Source organism: Apteryx rowi, unplaced genomic scaffold (assembly GCF_003343035.1).
Source record: "Apteryx rowi isolate R43461 unplaced genomic scaffold, aptRow1 scaffold_30, whole genome shotgun sequence".
NCBI lineage: Eukaryota > Metazoa > Chordata > Aves > Apterygiformes > Apterygidae > Apteryx > Apteryx rowi.
Window position 1 is genome coordinate 444,661 of NW_020449419.1, and position 18,370 is coordinate 463,030.

At 42.3% G+C, this 18,370-nt stretch overlaps 1 long non-coding RNA gene across 28 annotated transcripts in view; it reads left to right on the forward strand.

Annotated features, from left to right (window-relative positions):
* Positions 1 to 41: 41 nt before the first annotated feature.
* Positions 42 to 18,370, forward strand: part of LOC112968068 — a 62,691-nt gene continuing 44,362 nt past the window's right edge. For 19 of the 28 annotated variants that reach the window (XR_003254215.1, XR_003254221.1, XR_003254217.1 and 16 more), the window contains exons 1-5: positions 42 to 637; positions 1,335 to 1,540; positions 2,958 to 3,078; positions 7,485 to 7,624; positions 16,450 to 16,549. This is a non-coding gene — a long non-coding RNA (uncharacterized LOC112968068). The other 9 variants (XR_003254240.1, XR_003254236.1, XR_003254235.1 and 6 more) reach the window with 9 other exon arrangements.

The following is an 18,370-nucleotide window of genomic DNA, read 5'->3' on the forward strand; positions in this document are numbered from 1 at the left end:
GGCGAGGGGCCGCCCGGCGCCGTGAGGCGGGAGCCGCCGCCGCCATCTTAGCGCCGCGGCGGCTGCCGGTGCGGCGGGGTGCGGGGCAGCGCTGCTCTGCTGCCGGCCCCCCGGCGCTTTCGGAGGGGGCAGCACAGCGGTAGTAAAGCTCCGCGGTCTTTTGTCTCCTGCCGCAGGTCTCTGGGAGCGCTGAGGAAACGGTGCAGAGACAAGTTTTTTCGTTCGTCTCTAGTTTAGTGTTTTAAAGTCGGACGTAGTAGTGCGTGTACGGCTGCGTGACCGTATAACGGTCCGCARAAACGCTTTATTTTTGATTCCGGATTGCTTGTTGTAGCTTTTGCCCTGTTCATCGGATTTGGACTTTTCTGCCCCTGCCTACCTCACTGGAGTACCTGATGGATGGCTTAGTGTCGCACACCGACCCCCTCCTGAGGGGCCTCCTGAGCGTCCCCTCAGGGCTTGATCGTACCTGAGTTCTTTAACCGCAGAAAGACTGCAGACGAGCACTTGGGTTGCCAAACTATGGCCCTTGGAGAACCCAGGTGTGACACACGGGATGGATAATCTTTTGGCTCCGTTCCCGYGTGGTGGAGTGTGATCAGTTCAGGCTGATCATCTCAGGCCGATGTACAAAAAGGTGCAGCATTTGTTCTGCTGGGGTGTTGCGTGTGGTGTTACGCTTTGCTTACATATCTGTGGCAATGTTCCTGTTGCCTTCTTACCAATATGTATGACTGCACACCGAAGATCATGCTGGGAAAAATACTGTAGGGAGTTTCCTGAATGATTTTGAAATCACAAGTTAACCTCCTAATGTTGGGATTTATTAAATAAAATCAGACTCTGACCACAGAATTATATAGGCTCATATCACCCTTCACTTTCTGTTACTCAAGCAGGTGTTCAGCACCTAAATACTATTGTATGTCTGGGCCTAGCTGGCTATGACTGTGAAAAACAACTGAGTGATAATACTGCATTGACTAAGACTCCAGGAGCTGCAGCTCACCAGCTTCAATAATTTAATTAAAAAACAAATAAACCAGTGTGTTTCCTTGATTAAAGGCAAACTTGAACCATAAAGATAAGAATTAAGATACATGTGGCTTTACAGTATTCTTGCATATTAAACATGAACTGGAAAAAGAGGTGTTGCAGACTTGCGATGGTGCAGTAAAGGATGAAACCCTGGTACTGTAAACAAAGATCAGTGAGTTGAAACCCCCTTCCAAAACCCCTTTTCCTCTTCCATAAGTAAGTTCCTTCCCCATAAATAATTTTAGTGCACACAATGTAATTTTAGATCATGGTATTATTGCTTCCTCTTTGTAAAGGATGATGTTCCTTCCAGTTGCTGCTTTCTGGCTTGCCTTTTTGCTTTGAAACGGGAGGTGACCTGAAGCATATCATCATGATATTCATGGCATTCCACCTGAAGGTACAAAGTGCTGCAATCTTCAGCTGTTTTGCGTTCAGACACGGAGGTTTCAAGTCATTTCCCTTTCCAGTGCAAGTGTTTGGAGCACCGGCTGAAGATCAGGTGAGCATACTTCATACCTGACAGGGACAGGTCTGCCTGACAGGACGCTGACAGTGAGGGGGCACACATCCTTGTTCTGAGGTGAGAGATGGAGTCAGGCTTAAGGGCCTGTGAGCCTTTCTGTATCGCAGTGAGCTGCCGAGGATGTTGCCAGTCCCTCCGTTGCTGCACTGACTGGCAAGTGGAGTTTTGTCAGAAGCCAAAGGATTTGGAAGGCTCCGTGTCCAGTCTCCTCTTCTACTTGGTCCCCTTCTGCAGGGCAAGTCGGTTTAATTATGGAGGCATGGACTGGAATTGTTGGCAGTTATCAATATCAATGATAACGGTAAATTATCTCATTATTACATAAGCTATGCATTTGTGTCCTCAGCAATTATGTTTTATTCTTGCAGGTGATTGCTAGAATGCTTACTCCTATACATGCTGGTTCTTTCTATGTGCAGCACAAAAATGAACTGTCTTGTGGAAAGAGAAATGCCAGGGATTGGTAGGCCGTTGTGGGGTTGGAGTAACATAAAGTTGTAGAAAAGATCAGCGTAGAAAAACAGGATCCTGAGTTCTGATCTCTGCCTGATCTTGACTTGCAAGGTATTATTGGGTGAATTACTTGACCCTTTAGGGTAAACTCTGTAAACTATGAATCACACGTTCTGTGTACAAAGAGGTTTATTCTGTTAAAATTTTAAAAAATCTCAAAAACTTCTTTATGTGAATATTCCACATGCCATGTTACATTGGAGATAAGGTTTATATTTTCCATAACTGATCACCTTATAATCCTCAATGTTTTTAACTACTGTATTGATTTCCATTTTTAACAGATATGCGCAAAGATATGTCCTTGGCACTTATGATTCAGTTAAACCCACGTTTTTCAATGTGGTAATATAAAAAGCTACCTTAAAAGAAAACCAAGCTGTCCAGCCAGCTGAAAGAATTAAATTGGTGGTGGGGGGTTGTTTTTTGTTTTTTTAACTGAAAAACCATATTCTTAGCTGCCCTCAATCATAGTGAGTGCATTGGAAGAAAAAAAAATGTCACTGCAGTCAATTGACTGGGCTTGAGACTGATTTGCATTGGTGATGCAATGATCAAAGTTCAGCCCAGTGGTTTTATGATAAAACCAGTGTGAGTGAGGTCAGATTCAGGTTACGGTTTTGGTCTCCTTCTCTGTTTTTTTTCCCCTTCCCCCCCCCCAAAAAAAAAAAAAAAGAGAATGTGTTGAGAACTGTTACGGCTATTTTCTTTTTTTATCCCCTCCACTACTTCACGCTCCTTTCCTTCTTTCTGTATGAACTCTGCTGTAGGATTGCCAGTTTTTCCCTCCTTCAGCTTCTTGCTTCTCTAGTGCTGTTTTGTATTATAGTTTTCCCCCAAGTCTGTGAAATATTGCTTACTGATTTTTACTTTCTTCTAGGAATTCCTTCCAAGATCCTCTTAATTTAACTGCTGATGGTTTGAGAAGTTAGAATTACCTGTAATCATCAGGAAAACCAGCAGTCTTGAATGTGTGAAAATGACAACCACCTACTTACAAGGTAAGTTCTTAGCTGTAATTAAATGTTGTGTCATGATGCCGGAATATTTCAGCGTAGAACCTGGACAAGCAATACAGAAATCATCCTCCAATATAAATGTCAACAACTGCAGATGTGTGTTTACATAGGATGAAAAAATAAGAATCTATGTCAAAAGAACATCCTTTTTGCACTGTTCCTGACACCAGTTCTGCAAGGGTATCTGATTTTTTTTATAGCTACCACCAATCAAGGGGATGGATACGAATGCTAGCCAAACATGATTCAGATGAGATCAGGACTAAAAGAGGGAAGACAAACAACATGTCTGTAATATTTGCTGTCTCTCCAGTAATGACTTACGTAAAAGAAAGTTGGTTATCAGTTATTCATCAGAGAATTTATATATCAGTAGAAACACAGAGAAGTGCTAGATATAACTGTACTGAAATCAAAAGGGGAATTAGGTTCATATACCAAACTTCAAACAGATCTATGTAGCATTAAGGCTTCCACCCACCTTTACCACTTCTTTGCTGACACACATCCTGTATTCCATTAACCACGTAATTCACCCCTTGTTGCACTCTTCATTTGTTGTAGCCTCTCAGTTAAATGCACTATTTCTGTATAAAGCACATCATTAATGAATTTTATTGACAGTTTGCTACTGAACAGCCTAGAGCAGGAGTTGGAGTGACTCAGAGCAGGAAAAGCTGTGCAGCATTCTCTCCATGCATGAATTTGCAGAGATAATGAGCCTCATTCTGGTCTTCTGAGTTTAGCTCTGCTGATTTCATGGTTTCCACTGGTGCAAATCAGATCTGGGCTGATGTCTCTGACTACACCCAGGTTAGACTGTGGTGATGGGTACTGTGAGTTAGACATGACCTTATCCCTCCTGAACTCTCTGACTGTCTAGGACCAATACTGGGAATGAGGAAGGAAACGTTTACCTGCGTGGTTGGAAACTGTCCTCCCTTCATGTACTACCTCGTTGGCATTTAGTTGGCAGAGAGAAATCTCTGGCCAGAGCTGTTTGTGTGGTGTTGCTCTGACCCACTGCAGCTGCAGAGCTGCAAAAACCACTGTTCGATACTTTCTCCAGTGATATGCATCCCTGACAGTGACTAGTTAAAGAGAGTGAGAAACCCCCTAATGGTTGTGGAAAGAGTTATTAGTTGACATTTTAACGTTTTTCATGCATCTTTTATGTTTTCTAAAGATAACTTGATTAAATAACTCATGACATTTAAATCTCAAAGCATAAAGAAGTATTCAAGAATATTGTTGAATTGTCCACAGTATGGGTGCTCAGATTCAGGCAGGGAGTTAAAACTTTTTTTTTTTAATTACTGAAATTAGAGAACCCACAGCTCCATTTGAAAGTGTAATATTCTGAAAATTATGAGTCTTCAGAGAGCTACATTATCACTCTTTCTTATTACTGGCATAATTTTCAAAATAAAATATCAACAGGAATGCATGTGGATACTATTTTGTGAAGAATGTAAATAGAAACAAATGGGAATAACCAATTAATTTAGTTAATCTTACAATTTACTGAACACCATAATTTGAAATACCACTTTTAGTATTTTAATTGACAGCAGAAAAGACATGTTTAAAAAAGGTGATGTGTTTACTTGTGATTTCTTCTTTGCATATCTCTATCTCCAGTTGTATTAAAATCATCTGATATTTAGTTTGCAAAAATGCATTCAAAAGCAGTAAAATGCATAGAAGCCATTTATTGTTAACAGACTTTTATTGATACAAGTTACTGTTAATTTAAATGCTGATACTACCTGTTGGGAACATTTGAATCTGTTTCCTGGGATAACTGGTGCAAAATGAGAGTCATACTTGGCTATAGTCCCAGTATTTTGTTAGCATGAGGAGTCTGTCTCCTATTTGGAAGATCCTGTTTTTGAGCTTAGACCACGAGGCATGGGTGAAATGCTAGCGATGAGGTGGAGTGTCCAAAATCCATCCTGGTATCACAGGAGTGCGGGCTAAGGGTGGGAGCTGTGCCACACCGGGCCGCTGCCCCAGGTGCTCTGCCAGGTACCGCTCGGTGCCCGTTACCACCAGCAGCGTGCAATTGCATGGGCTCTGAGCAGGGCCCGCTCCGCCGTTCGCAAAACCGCAAAGGTCCCTGTAGGACCACTGAATTCCTTTGCCGCCACCAGCTGCCAGACCCATAAGCCCCCCCTGGCCTCTATTACATCAGTGCCGACCTCCACTTCGTTTTTTTCTCTCGGGCTGTTACTTTTTTGGAGAATCCCAGGGGTCCTGTTTGGTCACTTAGCAAGGGAGTGGAGGATGGGAGACAGCTTGCAAGGTCATTTGTGCCTGGAAGCAGCTCTCTTGGCCTTCAGCCCTCCCCTCAACAGCTGACTTTCAAATGGCAAGAGAAGGTTTTTGCTCATACAGCCCAGGGGAAAGGCCCACTGAACGCACGAAGACTCTCTGCAGAGTCCTCGTCATCTGGCAGTGAGGAGGAAAGCTTTCCCTTTGCAAGGAAAGCTTTATGTTTCTCTCAGTGCATGTCTGTTCCTCGCATTATCACTTACTTCAGTGTAATGTTTACTTTTGCCTCCTTTAAGATATGTGCAGTATATAAGCACTTTTGTATTAATGTAGGGTGTGAGTCTGCTCCCGTTGGAGTGAATGAGAGTTTGTAAGTAGAGCATGTATTAACTCTGGGGTTGTGGAGAGTGTTAGATGTGGGACTACTGCTGCTTTTGCTACACAAAGAAGTGATCGTGTGGCAACTTTTGGGCAAGGTTACTAAAAAGGTCTAAAGTAATCCTATTTCTGTGGCTCAAAGGGTTTCTGCTCTGCAGTTTGAGTCACTAACTGGCTTGGTGCTCACCCATAGCCTTCCCTCGCTGCCAAGTATGCTTTGGTATAGACTGTTTTTAAGCTAAGCCTTTCTATTTTGCAATCACAAGCAAGACTGGGTACGGTTGTCACTTTAGGTGATAAGCAGGAGCTTGTGAGGCCACAGTAACTTGATTGCCTTTTGTTATATGTGTGGACTCTTACACATTATTTTAAAAACAATTTTCAGCAAGAGAGAGAACTTCGTTCATTTGTTATGATTTGGGATCAAATTTATCCCAGTGAAGATCTGTACTAGGTTCACCAATAGTGCTAAGTTTAAGAAGGAAAGAATAAATCACTTTTGAAGAATAGCTGGGGAATATTTTTCCACTTTAAATAAATAAATCAATCCATTTTTTTGTGTAAAGACTTAGTGTTTAGAAGAAGAGGCTGGCTGTAAAATTTAGTGGGTGAGGTACTTAGTGGGACAGGCAAGTTTCTTTTGATGTTTTGAGTGTTTAGGTCAGTTGGCCAGTTTTCCACTAAACTCCTTCTTTGTCCTATAAGTAAAAGGTCCATGTTAAACTCCTTAAAGCCTTGGGGAGGAGGAGGGAAATACATGCAAGTGTTTGAGCAAGGGAGAGATGGACTGTGGGAGGCAAAGGAAGAAGGCCAGGACCCACAGGACCATTACAACCACCCACACAGCAGTATTGATCTTTCTTTCAGTTGTGGTTACCAACCAGGATTTGACTAATCCTAAGACAAAAATTAGTAAAATTCAAGAACAGCAATTAGAAAATGTTAGAAATTAGTTAGTAGATGGAAATGAAGAGGAAAAAGGGAAGAAGAGATGCCAGGGTGAATGAAGTTAGGAAGATGCTTCAGAGAAAAAGCATGTAAGGTGAGGTGATAACTGAGCATGCAGAGAATAGTACAGAGAGGGAACAGAGCAGTTTAGATCTCTAATGTGCATGTTAGGAAAGAACGACTGCGAAGGAGAACATAAGCCATGTGGAAAATCAATTCTATACGTAGGCTGGGTTTTAAAGTGTGGTTTGCAATGATGATATACAAATTTTAGTTGCTTTAAAAATGAAGAAAATGATTTTAATGGTGTGTTTGTCTGAGGACACAGTGAAAAGTCACAAGTTTGGAAACAACAAATGCTTGCCACAGCTATAAGCATGAACTTCATTGTGTGTGCTGTAGTACTCGCCGCGTTTACATGACCAAATGCCCCTTTTCAATTATAATAATATACTCTCAAAAACTTGCCGCTTCTGTGCTATGCTACAGTACACACACATAGTATTTTCACGTGGTAGAGGAAGAAACAAATGTTGCCAGTGTATAAAGAGAAATTAGTTCAGAAGTTTAGTGTCTAGATTTTACTTTTGCATTTCACAGCATGGTAGCAAATGCGTGTCAGATTTTTCTTAGAAGGTTAGGATGTGTTCCAGCAGAACCTGATGCGTAGACTCAACTTTTCCCTGAGAAATAGCTTCCCCTACCCCCCGTAAATAAGTATTTAGAGCTTGCAGGATCAGGGCCTAACAAGCTTCACATCTTTCTTTCTGTTCTTTCTTTTTCCCCAGGAAAAGAAAACTCTGTCGTGTCTCCATGTTAAAATGAGTGGAAATTGAACTTAGGGGGATTTAGCATGTGATTACTTTTTTTAGACAGGATTTTCTTCTTAGCTGAATTGGATTGTGTCTTTTTTCTCCCAAACCAGATGGTAAGTGATTCAGTACTTTTAGCAGTAGAAAAATGATTTGTTTTCTTTTCCCAGTAGTTGGTGTGAATGTACTTTTCTCTATCTATTTACATATTATGTAAACACATTTTACCAGCATTTATGTACCATAGTTTAGAGTCTTAATCCTGCAAAGAGGCCTGCGCAGGCAAGGCCTTGTACATACAAGGAGCTGACATTGGTTATAGAGAGCTGTTCATATGCAACTCATGACAGCGCTGTAACTGTATTTGTATTTTTATATATACAGTAAAATTTATGACACTGGAGGAGGATGCAAACAGGACTGTAAGCCTACAAAATGGCTGAGTAACTTTGTGCATGCTACTTTTTTCATCTAACAAATTCTCTGGGGATGCCCTTGATCTCTCTTGTTGTCTTCCCGTTGTGAGGTGTAGTTCTGGAGACTTCTGAGTTACAGCTAAAAGTTTTAGCCTTATTATAGAGTATCAGGGTGAGTTCTTTCTGGTGTGTGGGGGGAGTGAGGGAGGGCAGCATTCATGTGACCTTTTGGACTTAACTTCTGTTGATGTGGTTTGGGGGGAGTCGGAGAATCTCTTCTAGCCTGCTTCTCCTGTATGTAGGAAAAAAAAAAGCACCTCTGAGAACAGGAGCTGCGTAACTGTGGGAAATATTTAGGGCTGTATTAAGAATCTCCTTTTTACATGTGTACCTAATTTTTCAAGGTTGACTACATCATTGTGTGTGGGTATATACAGTGTTAAAGCTGAATGCAAGATGAGTGCTCTTTCTTATTTTGTGCTGAATATAAACATACATATATAAACTGTATTTACACCATGTCTGCACATGGTTACTTGAGGCTGAGTGGAAAGGTCTGAAGCTGATGGCATACAACATAGTAGGGAAACAGGATGTGATAGTGTCCAATCACTGATTCCTTATACAAGAAGGTGCAAGGAAGATTGCCCAAGCAGCCTTATAGCTGTCATTTCCAAGCATTTAAGAGCTCTTTTTCTAAGTTTGATGTGCTTTCACAATAGCATTTGTCTGAGAATTACAATGTTGGATGCACAGAGTCATGCTGCTGCTTTGCTGAGATGATAATACTCCACTTTAAAAACAGTGACCTATTCCTCTGTTGGTGACTCTGGCTATATGCAGTTGGAATGTGATTATTCGAAGCCCTTCTCAGTCCACACCTCATCTACAGCCACTTCTGTTGAGTCATGTGAGGTTCACGTACAGAGAACCTGGCCCCTGAGCTTGTTCTCCCGCTTTACCAAGGAGTCAAAACCTAGTTCTTAACGTCTTCCACTAGAAAAAATGTGCCAGTCTTCTGCTTGCATGAATTGTCATGGGGGAAAACAGACACACATGAATTTGCATCACAAAGTACTGCACTGTGACCTGTCAAGTTTTTCTCCCCAGTAAAATTATAATTCAGTGAAAGGGTGGCAGAAAAGGGCCCTTAAAGCTAGAACTGCTTTTTTGACATGGATCAGTAGTCAAGTTGGGGTGATTTACTGTGCCTTTTACTTGTGGAATAGATTACTATTCCCTTTATGCAAGGGGAAGTTTTGGAGGAGTTTGTTTCTCTGGCTATGTGGATATTGACGTTACCGTGCAAGGTGGTAGAAGACTGTGCGCCTGCAGAAGGACACGTAGAGCTGCTGAGTGCTGCTGCATGGGCTGGCAGGTGAGCCGCATCTGAGGTCAGACTGCATGCTGGGAGGAGCGTGAACTTGTGTGGCCAACACTGCCTATGTGTTACACGCTGCGCTCTGCAGGCTGTACCTCTTGACATACCTCATCATGGTTATGAACAGCCATGTTTTTCATAACTGGTAGTTGCTTTATTATGGTACCAGAAGGAAATAAAGGTACTAAGTAATGGGTATGAATACCTAAACACAGTATCTGTAAATGAGCAGAACAATCACTCCTAACCCAACTGTTATGGGCACATGGGGACAGAAATACTAAGATTTCTATGCTCTGGGGCTGTTGTTCTGCATGCTCTTGCCCTTGTTGTGATTGCTCTCTTACTGGCAGCAGAGTGCTTGCTTCCTAGGCAGGCAGTTCCTGGTGTCTTTCAGTGCCTAATTGCCTGTCCTTTGCTGATCAGGTGTTGGGCAGGGAGTGACACCATGCCTGGCGGTGTGACAGTGAAGCACATAGTAAATAGAGTCCAGGCGAAGTTAAACTTGGTGAGCTGGTCAGTCAGGGTGACTGAGGAAAGTTTGCCTTCAGCGCTGAGGGCTCTGGAGAAACAGGCCTGGAGACCAGTTTTCTGTTACCTCCTGTGAGCCCCAGTGAGTAAATATCTCGGAGAAAACTTGTCTCAAAGCTTTGAGAACTAAGTAATTGCTGGAAGCTCTAGGTTACTTATGACATAAGCATATATTTATAAGCACTGAAAGTACTGAAGAGAGAGTTTTTTCTGGTTTTAGTTAATACTAGGGCACATTTTGTACCGTTTGTTTGCTTGATTGGTTCATTTTATTGTGTGTAAATATACTGTAGAAACAATTTTGTCTTTTCTTCAGTGTTACCCAGCTGGAGTGCTTCTTGTAAATCAAATGAATTAAGGGGGATAAGTAACCTGCTCTGGTCTGTCTGTGAAACAAGATCCGTTTAAAATAAAGCCCTTGGAGGGATACGGTAGAACTCCAACGTCCACAGGAGTTATAAGAAGAGCAGACAGAGTAGGCAGCCTGTACAGCAGAAAGGAAACCCTCCAATCCACCTGTGTTACAGACAGAATGAGTAACTGGTGATGCCACTTACCTCAGTGAAAAAGTAACGTCACCAAATTCTGCTCTCCCATATGTGGTACGAAACCCCAGTAACTCCACTGATGGTAGAGGAAATGATGTGGTTTTGCATTAGTGCAAATGAGAGCAGAATCTGGCCAAGTGATAATAGCTCCTTGTATTTGGGCTTGAAATAAGGTAGCTGTGTATGCAAATGATTGTGTATGTTTGACTTTTAAGTGATTTATAAAAGACAAATTTAATATTTAGTTGTTAGACTATTTGGCACAGATCTTCTGATTTGGCTGAGCTGTGCTTGATCTGTCACAGAGAGAGCAAGCAAAGGTATGTTAAGCTCTGGAATCCAGGGGGCCAGTCCCTAATGTAACTCAAGGCAGAGTCAACCCATCATCTGCTCTGTAATTAGATTTTTATTTTGTATACAAAAATGGTTGATTCATTATCTTTAATTTCCATTATCTCATCTCAATCTTTACATGTGAATCTCTGAGCTATTTTACTTCAAGGGGATGGCTTATGACTAGAATGGAAAAAAGGAGTTGATGAAAAGAAATTGGTCGTTTATGGTATAAAAATGCTTTAAAGTAACTAAAATGATAAAATTGGTTAGAATTTATGCAGGATCTAAAAACTTCATGAGAAGCCCAACAAGCTGAAAATGACTTTTCTTCTGCTCTACTCTATGCCCTCTATTTCTTACAATATTTTGATCCATGTCTTGGAACAAAACCAATTTAGCTGCTAGGATATAAAGAGACTATTGCAACCAACCAGGTTGCTGTAGCTTAATGCATTGTCATTCCTCAACTGAGCTTCAGGAACCAGTTGCAGGAACTCTCCTCTCATGCCCTGTAGTGAAATGGTGCCCGTTAGCTTAAGCCCTCTTCATGTTCTAAAGTTCTCAAACTGTGGTAGCCTGACCACAAGTTATCAGCTGTCCTTATGTTTAGAAACGTGGTCATCATATTCAAACTCCTGACAGCAGAGAACATAATTCCTGAGGCCAAAATTTAAAAATGCTTTTGCCTTTCAAAGAGCCTCCAGAAACTGATGAGAGTAAATTTTACTTGTACTAGCTCCTTTTTCTTTTTTTCTATTCTTTTTTCTGTTCTTTTTTCTGTTCAAAACTGACATTTAGTACAAATATGGATGGTGCAGAGGGATGTAGAATTTTGTCGGGACACAAATGTGAGCCCAGAGCTGATGGGGTGTGTTTGAAAATACTTCCTGGCAGAAGTTGTACTGATTGAGAATCAGAAATCCAGTTGACATCACTGGAAGATGCACACATAAAGTGAAAGCACTGTGTGGCCTTTACACTTCTGTTCCTGTGGTACATGAGGTTTTATACTACATAGAAGAACTTAAGCATTCACTTTTCTGGGTAATTGAGGTAAAATGGGTATCTGTGGTATATTCCAGTCTGCTCAGTCTGGGACAGACTTTAAGGAAGCGCTGCGTATGCACAGCAAGGAGACTATTTGGATAAAAATACTGTAATATGGGTGTGATTAATGGATGATACTTGACAATTTTTAGAGAGATGAGTACAACAGTTGCTGCTCATCTAGAACACAGAAATATAGGTGATCATATTAGATCATAGAAATAACTTGGATGAGGGAGTATGTTCATCAAAGTGAAATGTTCTCTAAAATATTTGCTCAGATGTTACTTATGTTGTTAACTCCAGATGCAATATATTTTTCTCTAAGCCAAACTGAAAATTGGATTTTATTCTTATTTAAGTACATCTGAAATAACTGTGAAAATTGATGGGGTTACATTTATCTTAAATAAGTGTCATAAGTGGAAATTTAGGTCCAGTGCTTTTTTGTGTTTGGCCAAAGGAAGGGGCATTTCCGTTTGCCACTGCTGATGGAGTTCCTCCATGATCTTATCTAATATACCAGAACACTGAAGTCGTATTAAGAATATATTCTTTCTTGTACCCTACCACACAGAAAAATCACGCAATCAAGTTCCCCGTTTGAGTGTGTGAGGAGAAACATGTTTCCTGTCTCCTCCCTTTGACCGCTCTGTCCTTTTAGCTGTAGGCTCTTTGGAGCAGGAGCTGTCTGTCTGTGCTGCTGTAATACAGGAAGCCAGTTCTCATTTCAGACTTCTCTTTGGATGTGACTTTGAGAGTTGAGTTGGAAGGCTGGTGGGTGGCTTGCTTACTTTCTAGGTGAAACCTATAAAGCGGGTGGATTACATGGGAAGTTCTGCTTCACTCTGTCTGGCACCACATGTGACTGAAATCCCTGAGCTGCTCAGTTCTAAGCGCAGTCTCTATGCATCTACCGCACCGGTCCCCAGGGACCTGAGGTTGCTGGATTTGGAGATACGAGTGGCATTAAATGGCCAGTCCCTGGAGGAGTTTAGGAGCAATAGCAGAATAAATACTTACAAGCTGATTTCATTTTCCATGAAACTGGACTTGTTCTTCCCTGCAGAGTGACTTCTCCAGTGCTGCTTAGAGGTGCCTGTTGCTCTGTGGCTGTTTCTAAAGCCTTGATTTGATAGTAGCGTCTGGTGCTTTGTAGGCCAGCGGATTTGCATAGCAGCAAGCACACCAGTTTTCCTGCAGAGAATCAAGGGAGTTTTGCAGAAAATGAGTGGTACAAAAATTCACCACTCTCTTCTCTGGAAGTTCCCTAGAACTGAACTGTCCCTCATCTCTGGGACAGCTCAGCAGAAGGTTAGGGAGGAAAGCAGCACTGTTTCTATTGCGTTTCAAATGCTTGGGGCAGTTAATATGAGATGCTGTAGGCGTTAGGTTTCCATGAGGAGAGGTATGGGTGAGGGAGAAGCAGCCCTAACAGGAGAGCTAGGGGGATAGTGCTTTAATGTCCTGGCACACAGGACAAGCTGAGAAGAAGGAGTAAGAAGATCTGCGGAAAGAAAATCACAGTCAGTCTGAGCAATGTCAGCTTGTCATCAACAGTTCAGTAGCTATGTAGCTGCAAGCCTGCAGCTGCCTGCTTTGCAAGGGGACAATCATTAATCACAAGGCATGGTAGAGTGCAGCATACTTAGGACTTTGAGGTGCTGGCAAGCTGATACCGCCCAGAATAACTGCAGAGAGTATGGTGGTGCCCCATACAACACAGTTTTAAGAACTGAAATGAAGAGTTATCCAGCATGTCACCCCTGAAGACAACATGCGGCATACATACTGAAACCTAATACTCGCTCCCTTTCTGCCTCCCTCCACAGCTGCCATGTACATGCATTCAGCTTCTCCTTGATGTGATCTGCAGTGTGAAATCAGTGCAATACTTGGCTCCTAAGAGCTTTGCGGTTTCCTAGGCCAGCTGGAGGCGAAGCAGTCTGTGCCTTTTGGCCTAAGAAGCCCTAGGAGCACCTGGGAATAGGGTAACCATGGTAGGCAGAGCAAAGGAGGGGAGCAGAGATACTGTTAAAGTGTAGGAATCCCTGGCAAGATTGAGAGCCCATTTTGGGCTGAGGAGGCAATGTTGTGAGTCTGCGACAGTGGGGGCCAGTTAGGAAAAAGAATGTGAGGGCACACTCAATATAGGGTCTCTAAGCAGGGAGCAAGAAAGGATTTTGCTGTTTGTGGCTAGAGGGATGGAACAAGGAGTGATGGATCAGCTTGGGAAGGCAGAGAAGAATCTGGTTGGGATGGGGCAACTGTAAGATGTATCCAGAGTTTGCAATTTATCCTGGACCAGATTGGAAATATTTTGATATTCTTCAGTAGTGCTTACAAGCATCAGAGTGTGTGTGCTCATGCTCTCAATCACCACGGTGGGCATTACCCAGAGCACTGACAATTTGCCCCCTCTCGTTTGTCATACACACCTGCAGATTTAATACTTTTCTTTTGGAGAATACAGCACTTTCCTGTCTTGTGAAACAAAGCTGCTTTTCTGCCATTCTCATGGAGATGTGGTGTGATGATATCACTTCCTAGTGAGGGACTGGTGAATCATTTTGTTGGTGTTCATGAATCACTTCTTTGCTACCAGTCTCTGCACTGGTCTTAATACAATTTCCAAAAGCAAAAATCATCATTTCAGAGATCACTTACTTTTTGTTAAAGAGGCAATGGTGGAATTATCTCATTACATAACTTACTGAACGCTGGCACTCAGAACGCTGCAGAAGGACTCTCCCAAATCTATTTGTGTAGTTGAAGTTATTGCCACCTATTTAGTCAATTCTTCTCCTGCTGGTGGAGAGCTCGCTCGCGGCAGGGTGGGCATACGTGTTTGTCTTAGGGGCTGCAGTGGGAAAGTCTGATAGGTTAGTTTAAAGCCACCTTCCCTGGCAGTTAAAATTGCTGGAGTTTTCACTGCAGTGCCTGAATCCTAGGTACTTGCTCAGTTTTATTGCTCTGCTGCGGGCCTGATCACCTCTTGCAAAGGAGGAGAAACATTCTGAAGTGCCATGGCCAGGTGTGCGAGGGCTCTTATGCTAGACGCCTACTTAAGAGCCTCCTGTGTTTTATTGCCTACCGAGGAAGTGTAACTGGTTGTCCATCTGCTCCATCAACTTTGTGCCTCTAGTGGAGTAAAACAGACAGGAAGCTGGAGTAAGTAGATCTCAGAATTTTCTTGTCTAAGGAAAGAACAAACAGCAGGTGGTATAGTTGTGTAAAGGTAATGTAAAAGGTCTTTGGCATGTTTCTTCTTATCCACTAGCACAGGGCTTTTTCATGGGGAGAAAGGAGTGGTCCACGCGGTGAATATAATCTGTGGGAGTAAAGGCACTGTGGTTTAGTTTTGGCAAAGCCTGAGGCTATTTTCGTTCTTGTGGCACCACTAACTTTGAGCAATCACATGGTCAGGGAATTACAAAGGAAGCTTAGAGGTGCCTTTGCCCATTGCCTCGCTCGATGGATCAAGCACGTCTCAGTCGCAGACAAAGATCCAACCCATTTCTCTGGTCAAGCATAGCGTGTGCTCCAGCAATGCCACTGCTTCCTTTGGGGGTATTTTCCTATTATTGTGTCTTGACCATTATGTCTTACCATTTCTCTGTAATACGTTACGCATTGTCAGTTGATATTTGTAACATTTGACAGTAGAATTTTAAAATTAAAATTCTTCCGAGGAGGTCAGCATGCCGTGTGGGACACGGCCCGTGTGTGGGCAGTATCTGACAGATTCCTGTCACTGTTACCCAACAGGCTTGTCAGAAATGACAGCACCTGCCTGTGGACTGCAGTAACACAGTGTTACCAGCCAAAATGGGAAGCGTTAACAGTATTGTTTGCCATGTGTGTTCATATTCATAATCCCTCCCCACTATGATAGGCGTCGTATAAATGTCTGGATGGATAGTTGCATATGTTAGGATGATGATACCAGATACCATTCAGTTCTGAGCAACCTACATGTAATTATTGTAACATAAAAGCAGCACAGAAGATTGCTTAAAAGTTTTGCAATTATCAGTGACTTTTCAACACATAGGCAGGCAAGGAGGTAACCTGTCTAAAATGTTTCTCATTCTGGAATTATTGCCAAGGACCAGATCTTTCTAAATGCATTGCTAGGAGGCTCTGTTCTCACATTTGTGATATGCGCCCACATGCTGGAGTTTTTTCTGTTTCATTTTTCATTTGTGATGGATAAAATTGCTTGAAATCTGGGTTTTTACAGCGGAAGGCTATTTGTCTTTTTCTGACCATGTTGAGGACATTGGTGCGTTTCATGTGTGTTATTAACACTCCTTTGCAGAATGATGTTTTGTGCCCAATAGTGATTCTTGAAATAGCTATTCCTTCACCCCCCACCCCAAGCTTGTCTGCAGTCCAAGCTGCTTAATTTTCCATGTGGTCCAGTGTCAGCTTTCCAATCTAAATTATCTGCCCTTGCAACCCACAGCCTAATTTTTCTTACTCCATTCAATGGAACTACCCACCATTGAGATTAGCAAATGAAGTTGGTGTTCAGAGAATACCTGTGAGAATTTTCTACGCTTCATGCTTTGCACTTATTTTGTAAGTTTTGTAAGGCTGCTTGGTTCCCTCCTGCCCTGGTTACAAATACATGATCTTGGAAATCAGTTGATTTGAATGTTACTTTTTTTCATTTGCAGTCCCCAGAGGATTCTAATTGCAATGTTGCCTTGTGACTGTGCCGAATTAAGAAACAGAGCTGAGCTGAAATTCCCAGACCAAAGGATATCATGGCTACTAGTAACCTCGGTGTTTTTTCTTGCATTTTTTTTAAAACCATAACTAAGTCTTTTTGCATTGTATGTGGTCAGTGTTTTTGAAAAAAAAGTGCTATTTCTTAGGTACCTATTGAAATTGAATAAAATAATGCGCCCTTTTGCCCCTTATATGCACATACAACACCCTAATGTTGTGAATGGATCATCTCTTTCCATCGTTATGGGAAACTGTTTAAATAATGCACCATTTTGTAGACAAAGGAAGAAAAAACAATAGGCTTGTACTCTACCTTTAGGAGCTTTCAGTCTAAGTATGGCAAAATTAGCAAATGCAAAATATAGGACAACAACTAAGGAGAAAAAGGGAGCAAAGCTACAGATGCTAAACACAGGCAGGGTGGATGAGATTGTTCAAAGAGACAGGAGGCAGGATTTGGAGCAGAGGAGGGGAAAGACTTGGCAAGAAAGATCCAATGATATGGGTCACCTTTGCTCCCATTGAATTTGAGCGTTACCGCAGATTGATTGAGATGTGCCATCCAAAGCCCTCTCAAGGAGAGAGCTCATAGCCCAGAGGGCAGCATGGGATAAGGCTCAGAGCTTGGAGATGAAATGGAGACACACAAAAATGGCAGACAAAAGGAACAAGAAAAGCAGAGGGAGCAAGAGGGTGAGCAGGGAGGAAGAAAAGCAGAGATGTTAGTGGGAGCACCATGGGATATGACCCTGTAAATGAAGACTTGGGGTCCTGAGCATAATCAAGGGGAGTTTTCCCACAGATATCAGTGGTCTTGAGACCAGTCCAAGAGCTTTAATTTGACATGAAAGCAAAGAGAATTATAACAACTCTACTGTGAGTTAGGCCTGTGTTTGGAATCTCAGGCTTTGTTTTGTCCCTGGAGTCCTCGATCATTCACAGTCGTTAGAGCAACAGTGGGCAATGTAGTTTTTTAGTGAGAGTTCCTATCCCTAGGCAGCTGCACTGGCTGCGTGGAGTTTTAGTAAGGCAGTCTCCAGAACGAAGGTTAGTCGATGGTTCTAACAGCCATTCAGGCCTCCTCCTAACAGATGTATCCTTTTCGAAACCTCTCAGGAATGGCCACACAAAGTGTATTTCAGTGGCTTTTAGGAAACCAATATTGAATCTGCCATAGGCATGACAAGGTAGCGCTTTTTCCCCAGCCGAGCACTGGGACCGTTTGTGGAGAGCTCCATTTGATAAGTTCTGAGGTGGCTGAAGGGCAGACAGGCTGTTCTGGTGCTTGTATGCGTGCAGGAAAGGGTGGGAGCGTACCTATGCTACCTGGGGAAATACTGGTGCATGCTGAAACTTCCATAAAAAAGAGCACTGGGTAGAAGACGCAAGTGTGATGCTTTACAAAAGTTAATTCATTGTTACCAAAGCCGCCCCCCAGCAATGAGCTGAAGCTTTAGCATATATTTCTTCCTTCTAGATACTCTAACAGTTAAAGGTTCCTCTACGATGTACGATTAATCTAGAACAGGTTACAGCATTTCTTTGAGGCTAATGAACTCTTCCTGATGGGTTTACAATGTTCATCTGGAGGAAGAGTGCCTTACTTCGAGTTAGCTCAACCCTCATTTCGTTATTGTTACTGGTCAAATTCATTGCTTTTTCTGTCAGAGATCACCCCCCCACACACACAAATCTGATTTTATTTACTTGTTTTCATTTCTAGAAAGGTGATGATGTATAACAGAGTAAAGGAAGGAACTTTGGCAATTTGTCAGAGTGAGGAATCAAAACTGAATTTTCAGCACATCAATTTTCTGTAAAAGTTTAGCGATGAACATGAACCTGTAGAATGTATCTGAAATTTCA